Below are 16,259 nucleotides of genomic sequence, written 5' to 3'. Positions count from 1 at the left end.
TCAACAACGCGTAAACACGATGAAGAAAATCATTCCAAAGCTTTTGCTAGATTACTTAACAGCACGTTGGTTCCTGTGAGACCAGATGCTATGAAACAAATCCTTTTTTTGCAATGACATCATTGTAATGAGCCATGAAATGATGTCATTTTATAAGTATGTTTTACAGATTATAAAGTGTTGATTCCAGAAAAAACATCATCAGCTTTAACTTCAAATGGCCTCACGTTCTGGGTCATCCTTCTTTTTATCTCTCTTCAGCATTTGTAGGAAAAAGATGACAAGAAGGATATGAGAGTATATTGTGAAATGCGTTCTGAAAAGCCAGTGTAGCTGCGTGTCCTCTACTTGAACTCAGACCTTGAGTCGAGCAGGTCTTTGTTTGGCTGCTCCATGGCTGATCTGCTCTCCTGCTTGACCGCCCAGTGTGATTTTACTGTCCTGATTGGTGGGGGTCCTACAGGAGTAGTTTCCAAGACCAGGCATGTTAGTGAGAGCATCAGTGTTTCCACAAGCCCTATCTCATTATGACCTCAGCCTGTTCATTGTGCATCTTGGCCAACACAATGTTTCTGCTTCCACTTATGTATGCAAGGCTACAGCATTAGGTCATACAGGTAGACTGCCATGCACTTTCCAAATAACAATACAAAAGTGAATATGCACATGTTTCCTTGTAATTACGAAGCGTAAATTTTTACGAAAGAAAGTCATAAGAGCAGTTGGTCTCAGAAAATAACCATTATGGTTTGAGTACTTTGATAGATGATGCATATTTTCCTTGACATGGTGGCACCAACCAGCCATCTAAATCAATACGTGTATTATTCCTTTGGCATTGCATTAGTAGTACAGTACGCACAGCAAAAAATCTACAAGACTACACTTTGGTTTCCTTTACCTAAGCTGCCAGGCATTTCCCCTGACATCATTGGAGGTGATAAGAGACCAAGGATTTTTTTTAGCCCCATGTGAATCCAATATTGTATCTGCAATGTATGCTTTGTGGTTGTACTCAAGAAAATTTGAGTCTCCACACGGGCCCACAAATTGAACTTGAAATTGAAGACATTTAGTGCCAAAAGAAAAATATGAACCATCATTACAGTGTGCCTTTTCAATATGCATTTTAAAAGATTACACCATTCTTATATGCATTTTCTATTCCACTTAACCTCGTAGTATTGACAAAAATGCATGTTTTCCATGTTCGCTTTTGGAGGTACAAAAACAGAAAAACATTGGCTGTTCGTGTTTAACCTTCACATTCATTGTCTTGTTTGTTTGTTTTTTCAGCCACCATGGTCAATTCACCACAGTGAGTTAAATGTTTTACAACTGCTACTTTAATATTTCCCAAGGGAAAAGCCTTGTTTTTCCTCTAACTCCTCCATTCTCAGACTCTCCTTGTTTATTCCTGTCTGCCACATTCCCCATGCTCTCTCATCTTTTGTGGCAGCGTCACATGCTCCAACTGGCACCCCAAGCAGCAGGCCGATTATCTCTCAATGTGAGAGACACCCAATAGCTCAAACTTCCTGGGTGCCAACTCATTTTACAGGCCCCTCCTTGTCCCCTCCGTAAAACCATTCTGTCTCCTCCTTTTTCTTCTGAGAGCTTGGCTAGGCAACACAAGGCCTGCACCCTGCTTCAAATGAAAAAAGGTCTTTTCGGACTTTTAAAATTCATTAGGGAGTATTCAGGCCAGTTGGTTTGAAGGCCACATTCCTGCCATTCCAGCTCAGTACAAGGCAGATGGGGCAAAATAAAACCAGCCTTTTATTTGGGCTTTTTTATGAACCCTTCCAATACATTCTTGTTCCCCAGATACCTGTGGATATCACATTTTGCTAAAAAGGACTGTCTGTCTGAGAGAACAACAACATTCCCAAGAGTCATCCTAGCCTTTCTAGAGGAGAGTAAGAAACACTTGTCTTTGTCTTTTCTGCTGCAGGTTTGCTATCGAGTGCCTAATCTCTGTTGTTGATTGAAATAAATGAGTGGTCTGAATCTTTCGGTAATAAAAGTGAGTTCATGTCATGATTCGAGTCATGCAGGAGTAATGTTTGGGTCTTGTCTCATGTCTGGGGTCACGCATGGGTTAAGTTTGAGTAGAGTTCATGACCGTGCGCCAGAGTTCACGACCCGTTACGTGTCTGTTTTGGGTATTAATGTAACTGCATCCAGTTTCAACTAGTTTAGGGTATATTGATGTCTGGACTATGTGATGTCAGGAATCTTTTATGCTATATGTTTGTTGATGTCAGGAACGATCTGTAATTACTGGGTTAACAGCCAATCAGAGAATTCCATGTCAGTACTAGTACTCACATGTCTAGCCACAACCAATGAGATTGATTGACTGTCTATTTAAGGGTCTGAGAATTGTGTGTATTTTGCTGGATTATTGTCCACCTGTTCCTGTATACAGCGTCTGAGTTTCTGCGCCTCTCGATGTGAATAAATAGATAAAATCTTATTTGTGTCTGCACCTTTGGGATCCAAACCTCTCTGCACACAACAGCTCATGAGTTATTAGTTTCTATATTGTAATTGGGCTTTACACGATCAGGATTTTTCACCCAATCACTAGAGGCTGACATTTTTTGAGAATCCCGTGGGATTCCCACTGTATGGAGTGAAGTTCACAAGAGCTGACGGGAACGGGATTATTATCCAGTAGTTGAGGGGGTGGGGGTTGTTTGTTTGTTTTGAAATGTAGCTGACTTCCAAAATGGGAGCAGACAGAGTGGGAGACATTCTGAATGGGAGCAGGACGGGACAGGAGTCCTTTTCACCAGGAGTGGGAGAGGACAGGATTTTGTTGTTGTTTTTTTAACTGTAGTCCGGGAATGGGTCGGGATTTTTTTCTGTGGGAGCGGTATGGGACAGGAGTGAAAATACACTCCTATGTCACCCTTTACCGATCACCAATCACCCAGTTAGAAAAAAGATCACTATTCATCGATTCTTTCAGAAGATAGAGCAATATATCTATTTTAAATAACTTTTATATTTACTCTACAGTGGACCACCACCATTCATGGGGGACAGGGACTGTCCCTGCCCATCAATGGCGTAAACCCGCACGTTTAATTAACGTCAATTGAAATAGGCATGGGGGGGGGGGGATCTTTAAAAAAAATGCTGATAAACATTAAATACAACATGATGAATTATTTTGTGGGGAGGTCAATGGTGTAATTGATTGATCATAAAAATTTTAGCCAATCACTGATTTTGTATAAAATGCTAAATATGGTGTGAGCCATGACGCACCCAATCAGTCGGTGTAAAGTATAATTGTAATGCTAAATTATTGAGAAAAATGTGATTTGGATCTAAATATGGTATTAAAATTGTCTATTTATCATAGTGTCTGCCTACTCAAAATTGAATGAGGAACAGGCTAAATGCACAGTTTAAGAAACCACTGAAACAAAAAGTACCCTGTCAAAATAACCTAGGTCTGAAATGACAACCACTCGTTTAGTAGCAAGCAAAAACAGACCCACCATGGCGTGCCCTTGCCTAATCCAAACAAATCCTTGGCACATGTAGGAACATACCTGTGGTTAACCAAGCCATGACACCCTCCCATCACGCAACACCATCACCTTGCATTACATAAATGTTGAGAAGTAGGTCAATATGAAGCCAAGCCAATGATTCGGTAGCCTGCTCATTAAAGGACCCATTTTAGACAAACGCTGTACTGTCAAAGCCCTTTCATTAGGGAATCCTATTATATAAAGACTGCAAGGAGGAATATTCAAGACTATGGTCCTTGGACACATTTACAGTCGCCGAAGAAGAAAGTATTTGTGACAAAGTAGCAAAGCCAACAATGAAAAGCTTTAGCCTTGACAGAAAATCTGACAAAAGATAATTGCAAATTTGCAGTCAAAGCTAATATGCACTGCAGCTGCAGGAAATAATGTAAAATTGCACAAGCTAGAGCTAGCTAGATAGCTAGTGAGAGAGAGAGAGAGAGAGAGAGAGAGAGAGAGAGAGAGAGAGAGAGAGAGAGAGAGAGAGAGAGAGAGAGAGAGAGAGAGAGAGAGAGAGAAATAAAGCTGGTCATTAATTTGTCATTGATCTCATAATCAATGCACAATGCAATGCATTTTATACATTTTTTCAGTGTCAGTACAATTCTCCGTAAATAACGTAACTACACTATGTGAGCAGCTGCAAACAGAAAATGACAGTTGTAAATTAGACATACAAAAAAAAACAAGCTTTAAAATTGTTTATGTACAGTCTTTATTTACTATATTATTAATTAAATTTAATTGATGCAACTCCATAGTTGAAAACCAAACAATGGCATTATCACGTCTCAGTATTACCGATTGTTTTTTCCGACAATGGAATGCAATGCATTTTTGGTTGATGTTACTGCACTGAGACTAATTATCAGCTACATCATCTGAAAGCAAAAGAATTGTTAAAATTTAGGAAAAGAAGTACATTAGAGTACAGTATATGTGAAGAGGAGAACAAAAATCATTCCTTGATTTCAAATCCTTTGTGCAGCAAAAAAAATAAATAAAAATAAAATATTTTCTTTTCAGCTTGCTATATTTTTCTTGTTGGAGGTGAACTCAAACTCAATATTATAACTGGAATCTAATCGCTTTGCTACAGAAACAATATCTTTGACATTCATTGTGTAATTAACAGTATTATTGTCTAAGCTTAAGCTTTTTGCTGGTTTTCCAAATCAAATACCTCGCCGGAATAGTTTATTACCTAGTGTGGAGGAACACACTGGTCACAGTTTTATTCAGACACCCAAGCATGGTCAAGCACTACAAAAATAAACAGAAACATAAGTCTGTTTGAGCAAATAAAAAGCTCTGTCCAATCAGAAAGGCTGTAAAGAATGTGTCGGCTTCCCATTGCTCAACATGACGACTCCAAGGAGAGCTGCAGGCAAAAAGTGTTGGAAAATAGAAGGCAGGGGTCTGTTGGAAATAGAGGGATTTCTCCAGCCAGGTCAGATCCTCTATTTGTTGGGTTTTATCTTATAGACTGGACCTCTTTGTTAAGAATTCTTCAAGTTGTTCTGTCTGCTTTGTTTACGATTGTCTTATTTCGAAATTCATGCTTTTAATTTGAAAGGCCGCGCTCGATTTCCGCTTCCTGTTTTCCGTCCTCCGTGCGTCTTTCAGATCGCAGCGTGCAGTAGTAAATGACGACGTGAGTGTCCGTTCTGATTCGTTCCAATTCTAATTTGTGCTGATACATTCTTATTTGTGTTTAGTAAGAAAGTATGAGTGTAAATGTCATTTATGTGTTCGTTTTTTGGCGAATGTTTGCATTTGTTATCAGTAGCTGAGAGCTAACTGCTAATGTGTGGCTGTTAGTAACTTGCTAATATGAGTCATGTAGACCAATAATACATTACGTTTTCATGTAAAATAGCCTGGAAACATTTATATATCTGAGTTTATTTGCATTAAAAGTGTAATTTGCCTTTGAATGATAGAAGCACACAGACAGTTGTTTTCAATGTGATTATTTTCTTTACTTTATTTCTCCAGATACTGTAAATCTGCACATGCAAATAAGGCTACATTTTGAGTTGATTAAAAGTTCAAGTTCAACTGAAGACTGCATTCTCTCTTACCGGAGCGCCCCATAGTGGTTAATCTATCCTAAATAACCAGTCCAGAGGTTGAATCCTCAACACTCTTAATACAAACAGGGAGGAAACGACAATAAACTGGTCTACCTCATTTAGTTCTGCCTTGCTTCATTACAATAGAAGTCGAACATTGCTCTTTTCAAATGTTACTGCTCTGGGAATACCAGAATTGTATTTGTTAGACGGACTTTGCCGGAGCTTCCTATATCGATTAGACATATATTTGTAGAAAAGATTTCAGACTAGTTGGAAGCTTGTAATGGATGCTGGTTTCAAAGATGATCATAAAAGCCCCAGGGTTGTCTGTGCTACTCCAATGACAAAAGGCCCTAGTGAACCCAAGCAATGCTACAATTGACAAAGTGTGAAATATTCCACGGAATTATGTCTAGTAGTTCATAAAGGTGCTTCTGAATACCACTTATCCTATAAAAGTCCAAGTGGAGTTTATCCTGACTGAGTTTGGGTGAGAAGCGGGCTACAACTGATCACAAGTAAATCACAGGACTGACAGACACTCACTCATTTCCACTTAGAGGGTTCAAAACCCAAGTTTGAAGCTATTGCTATGATCTGACTGTGCTAACTGTTGGACTACACTCCTGCAATATACTAAGCAAGTACCATTTTACCAAGCACCAAGGCTGTCCAATATTTAGAAGGTACATAGCTGTGCTCTTCCTCCATTCTATTTTTTCCTCAAGGGAAACTCGGGTGGGAAACATTACAAGCTATACAGTGTATGGAAGACATGCCGCACACATCTCCAGTAAAATGTGCCTTGAAGTTTAAAATTCAATGAGTATGTTGCAACAGTAGTCATCAGTTTTGAATGCACTGTTGCAGGAGCTTGTGCATTTGTGTGGAGCATCAGTGTGTGCTGGGGGAGCATAGAATGATGACACAATTGTGGATTTAGCCCGTAACTCACTGAGCGGCAAACGTTTGAAGTTTTGCAAGGGTAGCGGATATTGATTTTTTTTGCCAGGGTTCATTCAAGGTGTCAAAGATGTTCGACAGATGTTCACCAAAAATTTTAATGGTCACCGAAAAAAAAGTCCTTGTGACAAGGAAAAACAAAACTGTGGATGAACGTCTGAGAAACGTCTGGTGAACATTTGCGACCTTGAACAACCTGCTCGACCCATTAAAAAAACAAAAGTTGATCGTGGGTGCAAAAAAGGTTGGGCTTACAACATTGTGTCATTTTTTTTATTTATTATTATTACTTTGCCAAGTAAGACTTCCAAAATTGATCACAACATTTAGACAAAAGGTGATAAGGACAAAAATATACACTGGAAGTTGAATAATGAATAACAATTATCTGACCTTCAAACAACATGGTGACAGGTGTGCACAATACCACTACGGACTGCTGTTGCTCAACCTAGTTGTAAAAAAGAAAATGTGTTGCATTACTGTCATGCGCTTTGTGCGCATCTGCCAGGGAGGATTTTTGGAAGAACATATGGTCGTGTTAGAGGACTAAATGAATGGAAAGTAGAATGCCTGACAACTGTCACAAGAAGTTATTTTCCCCATAACCGGTCAGGCTTTCCGAGTGCTGTGGTTAACCAATGCTTATTACCCTTACCGAATCAAAACTTGGCACCCTCTCACATGTACCAGAGACGAATCAATTGAGACTATGAGAAGGAATCCCCATTGTGTTTGTTTTAGATCTGCCAGTCGAGGCTTCTCAAAGCCAAAGCAAAAAATACCTAAAGCTCCCACATATTAAAGTTGCTTCAACATTTGTGGGGCCCACCGTTTGCTGCAGGACAGAATGTCGTACCAAACATATTCTGAAAGGATGGTTTACCTACCATGTGCAGAGAAAAACGTGTTTTGATGTGTTCACGAGAGTATAAAGCTCCAGGAAGATTCAAGAAAGGATGGGCAGTATTCGATCAACAGACAGGGAAACAATGTTAAGATTAAGCTCTAATTGAAGGCTTCCCCTTAAGATCACTTTCCTCCTACACAGGGAATTCCTTTAGTGAATGTTGCTACTGTATGTTGTTCTGAGAAGGGGGAACCCAATAGCTTGTCAAGAAAGGAATTCAAGGAGAGTCAGAAAATATTGACCTCACAGGATATGAGAGGCACTAGCGAGCGCCTTTCTTTAGAAACAGAACGTTTATTTATTTATTGCGTGTCCTGGTTGTTGCAAACTCATATAACATCAGATATTATAACCACCTTTCAAAGCTTTGGAGCATACCATTCCAAGATTAAAGAAAATATCTTGATGCCTTTTAATATATGCATTCTTATCGTTGCTCAAATTTTCCAGAGGTTGATTTCTTTTTCTTTTTTTTCTCTATGCAGAATACTAAAAACAGCTTGGATCCTGGACAAAACAAACAAAAAATACCATCATACCACATGGTTACGCCCACGTTTTTAAAAGAATGTGATGGATGAGTCCCAAAATGGAAAGAAAAAAAGAAGCATGAGGGTTTGCCCGGCAGAGGCTAGACTAACTGCCTATTATGAAGGATTTCCCAAAACAGGCCTGTAATATGAGAGGCAAGCAAGGGTCTGAAGTGGAAAACTATGAAAGGAACTATATGTTCTAATCTTGAAAGGGGAAAAAACAATGGGCCAAAAGATTTCCCAAATATTGACAATGATGGGCTTTTCCGGACAGTTGTTTTCCGTTGTTGCATGAAAAAAGAAGGCAGATGCGAACCAGCCGGGACAGATCTGGTCATCTGTCTTGAAAGACATAAAAAAAACTGATCTAGCCATCCATCTATCTATTCAACCTTTTATCCTGTCATTTTATTGCAAAACATATTTGTAACATTTATAAATTTACCTACTTTAAAGGCTATAAAAATAAACTTTAGGAGATGGGGTGCATTTTGGCTTATCAAGAATGTTGGCACTGGTGTCAATTAGAAAAGAGACGATTTACCGGTTTAAATTGGTTTTAAAACGTCAAGGTTGGAATACTGGCTCTCCCCGGTCCTCTCCTTTTTTGAGGGGGCATCTACTCAAGACACAGTATGATTGGCTGCTTGCAGAGTTGAGTAAATAGGCCACCTGTTTGAAGTTATTTGCTTCCAATTAACTTTTTTCTCCTTCCCAGTGAGCAGATAAACAACAGTTATGCATGGAGAGAGGGCGCAAGACCAAAGCGACACTGCAAACACTGATGTGTTTTGCTCTGATTAATGTGCGTTGTCCTTAAAAAAAAATAAAATAAAATAAAAAAGTGGCAGTGTGTACTAGTTAGCCTTTAGAACAACATGAATAGCTCACGAGCCTGTTCTAAAAACAGCTCACCAATGGCATACTGTGAAGAATGATTACATTTATTTATGTTCTATATTTTTGTGTAAAAAAAAAAAAAAGACTGCATTCAATGGGGCGAAAATGCTGTTTTTATCCATCCAAATATTTCAAAAGAGGTAATTTTGGAGTTGTAATTTTAATATTGTGCTACCATGATACTGAAATATTTTTGCTCACGGTTATAATACCATCAGAATCTAATTCCCACTGTTTACCTACTGCTTATAAGCACAACAGTAAGACTATTTTCTCTAATATATAATGTTACAGTATACAATGGATCTCTGAACCAAAGATGGGCCAGGACAGACACGGCAGGCCTGTACGTGCTCGATCTAAAGGCCCCCATGTTGCCTTTTAACCAGTTGGTGCCACTGTGCTTGAGTTTGTTTTCTTGCTGTACACTGTGTAAGTGAGGTCATAAATTTCGCCAGCATATTTTTGAGAGCCTGCATATGATCTGCTATTGAGAGTTGGGTTGTATTCAGCTACATGCAATGAGCTCAATCACTCTACAGAGTAATCTTAAATAGGTCCAGACAGAAATCAATTGGCAGAATTAATGCAACAAGTGAAGAGTTCTTAGTTCTATTTTTCAAACCTTTTTCACAATTTTGTCAGTAGTTAGTCCATTCCAACTTGTCTTTGAAGCTCCAACTGTAACCCATATGTGTGTCTACGATGGCCTCCTCTACCGTGCACTTCTGTAGACTCACAAGGCCACAGAACACCCCTGAGCTTCGACTCAGTAACATTACCACTGCTGCAGTGAAACGAGACAGACTGTAATGGAAACAACCCACTTTCCAGACACTTGAGGGAATAGCAAACATCTCTGCCTGATCCCTATAAAAGAGAGAAGAAATGATGACAACCCCCCCTGCTCTCCCACCCACTCAGTTTGTCTGGACAAATAAAAGGCTCGTCTTTCAAAAGAAATAACTGGGTCGCTTTTGTAATAATTAGAATACATTACACATTAGAAAATGAGAGGATTTTAGATATAATTCCATTATATTGTCCTTATTTATTTATTTATTTTAAATCAAGTTATTCAAGCAAGTTTTCCTTATTCTTCTTATTTATGAAGGCAGATCAGAATCCTGTGTCTTTTGTTGCATACCAGTCATTGTATGATCCAACAGTTGACTGACAGACTAAGTAAGGACCTTGTAAAGAATGTTGCCATAATTAAACACACTTGTGTAACTGTCAGGCGTGGGGAATGATACATTTGTATAACCACTGTGAAGGGCGCTGATTAGGCTGTCATTTTTGAATCCCCCTTGCTTACACTCTGCATACTACACCCAGAAGGTGATTACACAACCAGACATCAGTCACTGGTCTTTCCAAATTTGAAGGAATTCGGAAATTATGAAACTTGCAGGGATAAATTTGCCTTTGTGTGAAGATCTACATTCTAAATTGCTATAGGTTTTCGTAGAGGTGGGCATTCTGTCAGTGCTGACAGCAGGTCCGTCAATTATGAACACCTGTTTTGTTGACGATTACCGAATGACGAGAATCTTAGAAAAACTGCATTGCCGGAAGTGAGTTTTCATCTGTCAATGTAATCATCAATAACCCGGTTACTACCAAAAGATGCCCATTTCACTGACGATCACGGAAACACGGACAGACGTCCACTCCGCTGACACACCTCAGAGTAGTTCCACAAGAACAAGTAAATATACACTTACCAGGTATGCTAACTTCCTCTCACACCATTCTCCAAGCTCTGGGCTCTGTCCCAAACTGATTCCGTGTTGTAGAGCTTGAGTCACTACAGACCGTGGTGATGATAATGTTTTCCTCCTGTTTTTCGTTATTTCTGTGTTTATGCAAGCATTAGTTTAGTGCTCAGTTCATTTATTTTACATAATGCATTGTTTTCATTTTTTTTTTGACAGCTAAAGGGTCATTCTGACTGCCATTTTACCTCAGGCAGGTTACTGAGCAGCCAAGGGGAAGTATTGAGTCCGTTGGCTGTGTGCGGCAGTTTTCTGGACAGTTCCGACCGTGGGCACATACTATATGCGGCAACATTAGTGAGGAAAAGAATAGTAACATAAACAATGTGAAGTGGGAAATAGTGGTGACAAAATATAATCTTGCATGATGGAGGGCATGGTTAAAATAAGCTTGACGGACTGATGAGTGGCATACTGCACCCAAGAAATTTTCTGTCTGTCCTAAAATATCAGCTGTAATTTAGCACTGACGGAAGCCCAGTTAAAACAATGCTGACGGATTTGTCATGTTTCAGTTTGGTTTGGGGTTTTTTATTTTTGGTGAGAATGTTGGGTTGTCTGGTGTTCTTGTGTTTTTCCCTTCTCGTTATCGTTAACCTTGTCCACCTGCGTGTGTCGTCCCTTCCTGATGTGGGTTGTTGATTGGTTCCCCCTGTCTGCTGTGTCTCACAGGTGTGTCCTGTTAGTGTCATTAATGTTGGTATAAGGGAGTGGTGTTTCTTTCACACGGGTGTGGGAACATTGTTGTTTGTACCTTACCTTGTCTTGTGTGCTGCGTTTAGTCAAAGAAATCTACATCTAGTGAAGTTAATTAAGCTGTCTAAGTCTAGTCTAGTTTTTCCACGTTTAGTTAAGTCTCTTCAAGTCAGTTCTAAGTCTCCGTCACGTCAGTCCAAAGTCTCCTCGCCAAGTCTGTCCACGGTCGTCATGTCAAGTCTTCACATCATGCCAAGTCGTCACGTCACGTCGGGTCTTCCCGTCACGTCTGGTCTCCGCGTCACGTCTGGTCTCCGCGTCACGTCTGGTCTCCGCGTCACGTCTGGTCTCCGCGTCACGTCTGGTCACCGCGTCACGTCTGGTCACCGCGTCACGTCTGGTCACCGCGTCACGTCTGGTCACCGCGTCACGTCTGGTCACCGCGCCACGTCTGGTCACCGCGCCACGTCTGGTCACCGCGCCACGTCTGGTCACCGCGCCACGCCAGGTCTCGTCTCCACGCCACGCCAGGTCTCGTCTCCACGCCACGCCAGGGCTCGTCTCCACGCCATGCCAGGTCTCGTCTCCACGCCACGCCAAGTCTTCACGCCCTGTCCAGTCTACACGCCATACCCACTCAGTCCAATCTCAATCCAGGAAAAAAAAGTGATTCACATTCTTGTCAGTCCACATCCTGCCTTGTTTCTCTGCTATTGGGTTCGTCTACTACATCTATGTTCCACATATCACAACAGGATTTATGGATTGACACATACAGTTTGGTTCTAAATATTGACAGAGTAACATTGACGGAAGGGTCTTCCGACTGCTGACAATTACAGAATGGCAGAAACTAACCCACCTGGATTTTAGGTTTCCTGGCAAATCAACGGGATCCATGAGAATATAATCACAGCAATTCATTCCAAACTGATGTGTTTGTGTTAAAAGACAAATGCCGGCCAAAAAATTTACTCAGCGTGCTTTGACGAGTCTGATTGGGCTTGTTTAGATTTGACAAAATGAAGACATTGCTGCGAGGAGTCGCAGCCATAGTAACAGTTATTTGAACTGTCAAGATAGTTTAGCAGCCATACATTCTTTCTAATCAGTATACCATATCACTTAAAAAAAATCCAACCATTTTCTGAACTGCTTAATTACTTTAAGCTTATTAGTTGTTGCTTCATGCGTGCATTGATGCTTTTAATGTGCTCCCTGAATATAATCCCAATGTCTCTCCTTACTGAGTGAAACAATTACCGAATGGGACTTAGTACATAGGACTGGGGCCCAACTGTGCCTTAAATCAATTGCAAGCTTTACAAAGGTGTTATTTGGTATAATTAGACTAAGCACACTTGCCCTATATTCAACTTCTACTAGATTGCAATGACTCTAAAGTCGTTCAAATATTAATTAATGTGATACCAAGAAAAATGTGTGATGTTGTGGCTTGTCCCAAAAACGGATCTCAAAATGCAAAAGTAGCATACCACCATAACCCAGCCTTCAGTTCAGCTTTGAAGTGGATCACATTACAACCTCGCTCCTTTCAATCAGCCTCCCTCCATCTGATAACATATAGTGCTGCTCAAAGCTCTTCAACCTCACCATTCCTGACATTCTTGGGATTCTGGATGGTGTGACCTCATTGGGTGAGGGATGCTTAAGGAAAATATCCCTCGGCACTGGCTTTGCTTCGACATGGAAACTTATGCTTGCAAAGAATGAATATCTATGTGCAAACTTGACTGTGGCTATACTTCCGAGTGAAAACAACGAGTTTTCTATGTGAGAATGTTTTCACTCCACTGTGCAGTTGGCTCTGCAGTGCAAATTCCAGATCCCAAGTGTGAGTGAGTATATGTTTCATGACTGTCTCACCTGAGTGAAATTTTTTTTATGCACATGCTCACTTATCCTGCACCTTGCCCAAACAGATTCAAACTTCCGGCAGACCCTTGTGCCAGGGTGAACTTGATAACCTTAAAACAAAATCTCAAGTAAGGCTTAAGTAAGTAAGGCCTGCTAATTCAGTATGCTGGTAAAACGAATGCTAACAGACTTTCACAAAGGCTGAGATGGAAATCATGCAGCGGCAATCAGAGGGACTACAGTGAGGAATAAAAGTGTTGTACATCACTTTGTTGATGAGAAGGATGTCTGCAAAAAGAAATACATATTTGAGACTGACTTGTGGACAGTGCAGGGTGTACCCCACCTGCTGCATATCTTAAACTCTAACCAGAATAAATGTTGAAGATGGATGGATGGATGGATCCCCCCCCAAAAAAATAATCATCAAATGAGAGGTCTGATTTGAGTTTAAACATATTATTCTATGCTCTTTGCTCCTGAGTTCATTTATGAGTAACAGCCAAAAATGCTTGAAATAATAGTTGATATAAGTTACACAATAGGAGTCAAACTCGGGTCCTCAAGGGCCGCAATCCTGCATGTTTTTTAGAGCTTTCCCCCCTTAAACACAACTGATTCCTTAGCAAGCTCTGCAGAAACCTAATAATGATCTTGATTATTTGATTCAGTTGTGTTTGAGGATGGAAACCTCTAAAAGATGCAGAACTGCGGCCCTCAAGATTAGAGTTTGGCACCACTCACCACAAAAAACAAAAACAAAACAAAAATTATCGTGACAGCATCTAAAAGCTTCCATTTATCCTTGAATCCAAGAGGATTACAGTACTAAATCTGAAGCGGGAATAAATAAAATGCATGAAGTTATTTTTTTAATCAAATTACTATTTATTTTAATTAAAGTGACTTGACCATTAAATGCCCAGACTTAAACCCTTTGTGGAAATCAAACAACTGAAAATGGCAACAGAAAAAGAAAGTCTGAAACAGCATCGGACTTAATGCTGTTATTGAAAGCAAAGTAAACATTAAGTCATATGCATAGGAATGTTTTCAAAACGGTGTTATTGTCAATATCTATAAATAAAACCTCAAATCCTGATCCCTTGTCTCATATTCATATTTTGATGTCAATAACAAAAATAACAAAAACAGTGTGTGTACAGTCTGTATAGACTTTTGTTTATTCTCCCCATTAGCACTGACCTCATTTATATTATACTGTACATTGGTTTGTCAATGTCAAGAGAATCAAAGAAAGAAGAAGAAGTAGGTTAAGAATGTTATTTTGGGAGGGGGGGGGGGGGTGTACTGGACATGACAATGGTCATGCTGTTAATGCATGTCACAGACAGCCCAAACCATGGAAAGCAATTATATGGTCTTTGCTTTATGGAATGTTCTTACAAAGCAAGGCGAGCCATTAGGTTTGGTAATCAAGCGCTTGCTCCATGTGTGTGTGCATGTTTGTGTGAGTATCTGTGTGTGTGTTTATTGTGGGAGTATTGGAATAGTATGCCTCTCACTGGAGCTCATAATTACTGACTGGTGATAAAAAGAGGAGAAGGAGCCATTGTGATTCCTGTGAGTGGTCATTTCTGCAGGGGTTTATTGAATGACTGAGGGTAGACATGATTAACTACATAGCTGGGAGGTCAGGTATGCACAAAAACAACACACACAGTCTAACATGGACACATGCTTAGCAAACAACAATGTGCAAATTCTAAGATATGTATATTCAGCATATCTCCAGAGAAGGGAAATAGGTTTACCATAATAATGTCATGACTATAGGGTAATGCAAGGGTAATGTTTGGGTCATGACTCATGACTAGGGTCATGCAAGGGTAATGTTTGGGTCATGACTAGGGTCATGCAAGGGTAATGTTTGGGTCATGACCGTGTGGTCAAGTGTCTGCTTTGAAGTGAGGTCAAGTGTCTGTTTTGAACTGATGTAACAGCATCTGGTTTTAACTGGTGAAACGCAATGTGATGTCAGGAGCTATGTGATGTCAAGAATCTTTAATCTCTTTATCTGGGCAACAGCCAACCAGATAATACCATGTCAGTACTGTTACCCACATGTCTAGCCACAACCAATCAGATCGATTCACTGTCTATTTAAGCTGTCTGAGAAGTGTGTGTTTTGTCGGACTATTACCTCTGTGCATCTCCACAGCCCAAGGAATGTTTGACTCTGAGACTGTAAAGGAGAACCAATCAAACTGACCTGCAATTTACCTATAAGTGATTGACTACTTTGGCCTTCATGTTTTGTGCATTTGTGTGTTTGAGTGTGTACGCATTCTGAAGGAGCAAAATCGGATGTTCTGGAGAATATTTTGCACAGCCGGTGAGATTTTGCGATCATGGAGAGACGGCAATATCAGAGGTGGATCAGGAAAGCTTAAGTCATATTAAAAGAAAGCTCCTGGGTTACCACTTGAGCTAACATCATTCCATTCCACTGGTCCATGCCAGCGAAACACACAAACACAGTTAACTTCCTGGTGGTAGGTCTGATCTGGAACATTTTTGGAATTCTTGTTGAATCCGCTCCAATACTGCTGTTCTCCCGAAGGTTCTGAAGAGTCTCCACCATGAAGGCAATTTTTCTTTCTTTGTGGATTATTCAATAGCATTAGGGCAGACAAGGCCATCAGGAATTTCATGAGTTTCCCAATTTCACGGTCTATTCTTGGGCCAGTGGCCAGTCGCCCCAGTTAACAAATATTAATTGCCGCATGTTGCAGGTCGCCGTGCTCAATCCCTTCGCATGGGGACAAACGGCGAATAGTAACGGTTGGTTGTTGGTCGATTACCCACCTAACCCGGGAAAGGCAACATACACGGATGAATAAAATCTCTTCATTTTCACAACCCAAAGTTGGCAAGTATGCAACCTGGGGGGAAGAAAAGCTACCGGTACCTAAAATATTGTGACACCCAGAAGCACCAAATATATCCTT

General features: G+C 40.3%; 1 protein-coding gene across 1 annotated transcript in view; it reads right to left on the bottom strand.

The window, feature by feature from the left end:
* Positions 1-16,259, bottom strand: part of ddah1 (dimethylarginine dimethylaminohydrolase 1) — an 83,654-nt gene that overhangs the window by 23,589 nt on the left and 43,806 nt on the right. The window lies entirely within an intron of this gene.

This window comes from Festucalex cinctus, chromosome 10 (genome assembly GCF_051991245.1).
Source record: "Festucalex cinctus isolate MCC-2025b chromosome 10, RoL_Fcin_1.0, whole genome shotgun sequence".
NCBI classification, from domain to species: domain Eukaryota; kingdom Metazoa; phylum Chordata; class Actinopteri; order Syngnathiformes; family Syngnathidae; genus Festucalex; species Festucalex cinctus.
The sequence above is the reverse complement of the archived record's forward strand: the minus strand, read 5'-3'. Positions and strand labels throughout refer to the sequence as shown.